The sequence below is a fragment of the Arachis ipaensis genome, chromosome B03 (assembly GCF_000816755.2).
Source record: "Arachis ipaensis cultivar K30076 chromosome B03, Araip1.1, whole genome shotgun sequence".
Lineage (NCBI taxonomy): Eukaryota > Viridiplantae > Streptophyta > Magnoliopsida > Fabales > Fabaceae > Arachis > Arachis ipaensis.
Window position 1 is genome coordinate 125,428,585 of NC_029787.2, and position 3,620 is coordinate 125,432,204.

A 3,620-nucleotide genomic window follows, 5' to 3' on the forward strand; every position below is an offset into this window, starting at 1 on the left:
TGACAAAAAAAAAATTTCTCTCTTCTTCAAATCTTCAATCTCCCAATATATATCTTTATTGACAAAGTATTTGATGGAATTCATGCATAAAATTCTATTCAATGGAACTGTCAAAAATATTTATAAATTTATCTTAATTTATTAATATATTTATACATTTTTAACAAAATCTTTTATATTTGTAAAACAAACACAAACCTCAAAACACTCTATAGATATGACATCTGAGAAGCTATCAGTCCCATAGAATAATAATTTGATCTAAGCATAGTGTCAGAATCACCAAAACCTGCTTTCAAGCATTTTAAGTGCAAAATGTACATATGTCAACTTAATTGACCCTCCCTATATGGATCTCAGCTTCGCCAAGCCTCCTTCTCATGTTCCAACCTCCAAGTCACAAATACGTAAAATAACAACAACTAAAAAAAAGAAGAAAGAAGAAGAAAGGAAGAGGCCCTAATGAAGATTGAATTGGAATTACTACTTAGTTTTAGGGAGCATTTTTGTCATTTTAGAGTTAAGGGAATAGAATAATAATTTCGTCACGTTCAAAGATTTGAATATTAGAATAATTGTACCATGCCAGTCTTGGATATCAAGAATATCAAGAGTCTGTCTCAAGAAAAGTGGTATTGAAATGACGACAATTCATAAGATTTATTGGGCTAAGGCAGGATAAGAAGTCCGATAAAACTTTTTAAATTCAATGGGAGACATAATTTATTATTAATTTTTAATTTTTTAGACATTTATTTTAATTTTTCTTCTGTTAGAGTTTGTTAAAAGATTTGATTTACTTCTGATTTGCTTAATAGTAATTTTAAGGATTTTAAATTAGAAAAGTATGAGGAGGAAATGGATCCTCTCCATTTTTTTTACTGGAGAAAATAAAATGTGATCTCTCACCTTTAATTCTATAAGTGGGACCAAAAATTAATAAGAGAGAGAACAATGAATGGTGAGATCAAACACTGGACACTATCCAGTTTTTTTCCCATTGGAGAGAATCCAATGTATGTTTTATACAATGGGGTTAATGGGGTTAAATTAAAATTAGAATTAAATTAGAGGCAATTAATTAATTTTGAATAGTTTTCAATTTAAAATTTGAATCAAACCATCAGCTATAAAAAGTATGAGGAGTCAATGTATATTTTATATAATGTCTATAATGGGGTTAAATTAAAATTAGAATTAAATTAGAGGCAATTAATTAATTTTGAATAGTTTTCAATTTAAAATTTGAATCAAATTATGATTTCCATCAGCTATGGAATTAAATTAGGATTTTTTTATGACTTAAAAGAAAATAAACAACTAAGAAAGAAAAAATAAACAAAAAACTGCTTAAGAAAGGCAGTCCCGCTGAATACTACTTTTAAACTCCTTCCAATGACAACGGAAGCTCTACTTGGGGAATAGAAAGGGTCCTCATTGCAGTCTTTGTCATGATGTCTGCTACTGTATTTGCATCTCTTTAGATCAACCAGAGATCAGCACGCCATTTCCAAGACATGATATCTCAGATTTTTAACACCAAAAGATCAATAAACCCAAAGTAATCCTGTAAATTATTGACAATAGTAAAAGCATCCACACAGTCTGTCTCACATATAATGTCTCTTTGTTCCGAGTCCCATGCTAAAAGAAAGCCTCTCTAAATAGCAAACAACTCTCCTTGCAAAATGCTACGACTCTCAATTGTTCCCAGACAGCCTCGTTGCCACCTTCCCTTCCAATCTCTGCTAACACAAGCAACACCAACTCGAGCACCATTGCCAGGATAGCTAGCATCACAATTAATCTTAAAGGTACCCACTGAGGGGGAATCCAAGAGCCACTAATGGTGGAGGGGATAGACAGTCGTTGCAACTAAAAAATATTTCGGAGCTCCTTTTCTAAGGACAAAGCCATACCAATCACTTTGTCTGTGGTCCAATGCTCGTGAGGATGAAAGATCCCGTTATTCCTCGAACGCCAAATTCACCAGAGACCAGAAAAGAATATAAAGGGACGCTGTTTGCTATTCTGTAAGAACTAACTCATTAAATCCACTGGTTGATCGGAGATCCCTAAAGGTTGCCAAACTAGTTGGGCTTTTGAACAATCTCAAATACAATGTAAAACTGATTCCTGACTTGAAAAACATCGTGGATAACTATCCGTGTGCGAAAATGCCCCTCCTAAAACGAAATGCAGCTGTAGGAAGAGCCTTTCGAAGACATAGCCAGGCAAAAAATTTGTGCTTTTCCGGAATATGTTGACGCCAAAGCCAAAGCCAATTACCCCTATCCTCCCAACTAAACATCTTTTTACTGAGTCACAAATAACCAATACAAGCATCATAAACCTTTGAAGCCGCACCAGTCCAACACCAACCGACCTCTGGAATCAAATTAGGATTACCTAATTAAATTAGAGGCAGTTAATTAATTTTGAGTAGTTTCCAATTTAAAATTTGAATCAAATCATGATTCCCGTCAGTTATGAAATCAAATTAGAATACCTCTCTCTCTCAATACGGTGTGAACTTCTCTCTCTCCTCACAGTGCTGCCACGGTTACCAGTCGCCATTGGACATCGCGCCGACACTCTTTCGACTGGCGCCGTCGTCCGCACAGGCTACCGTACATAGGGAGGATGCACATATTGTGTGAGTCGAGCTCGCGGCACCGTAACAACTCGGACGTCTAACGCCTCCGTCGCAGTCGATTTGTGCCTTCTTCCCGTCGCCGAATGTTCACTTTTTATGTGAACGTGGATGGTTATTCTTTGGTGCTTAGTTGTAGACGATGATTGTTGGTTATGATTTATCTGACTATCACGGTTTTAAAAAATTTTTTTACACAGTCATTTAGTTGGTAGCTAATCGTTTTATGATATATTATTACTTAATGATAATCAATATCTTTCACAATTGCTATGTTAAGAACAGGATATTGTCGATAATTTTTTATAAATTTATAGTGGATTGATGTTTAAGACACCTAATCTAACTTTGTTATTTTTGAAGTTTTAGGCGGCACTTGGTCAAGTAATATGAATTATCTCAATTTTGACGTTTTATCTATTCAAAATTTTAAGAATTTAGTATAAAAGAGTTTTAGATAAATCGTTAATAGTATATTATTATCTCACTAAAATAATAAATTTTTAAATTTATTATTTACAAAGTTATTATCTAAACGTATTTTTTTATGATTGGAAGATTAAAAGACCGAAAAACAAAATATAAACTAAACCAAATTAGTTAGAATCAATAGTTTTCTACATTAGAATTTGTTCCAAATTTTTATCAGACTTGATCTAGAAAATATGAGCTAATTCACCTTTTGTTTTAGATTTAGCCAATTAATCAACAACACCGTTAACTTTCTTTGAATTAGATGAAACCGAGATCTCCCAGCCTTTGAACAAAAGATTTTAGATTTTTAACATAATATCTTTTTTCTCATTTGTTTTGTGGCTGGTTATGATACTCAACATAAAATAAGTATCAAATGAGTCCGTCTCATAAATAACACTAAGTGCAATCAGTTTTCCAAACTAACATCAGTCCCTGTCAAGATGCCAGCAGCTCACAACGATAAACAAACCAAAAAGAAAGAGCACCTGAA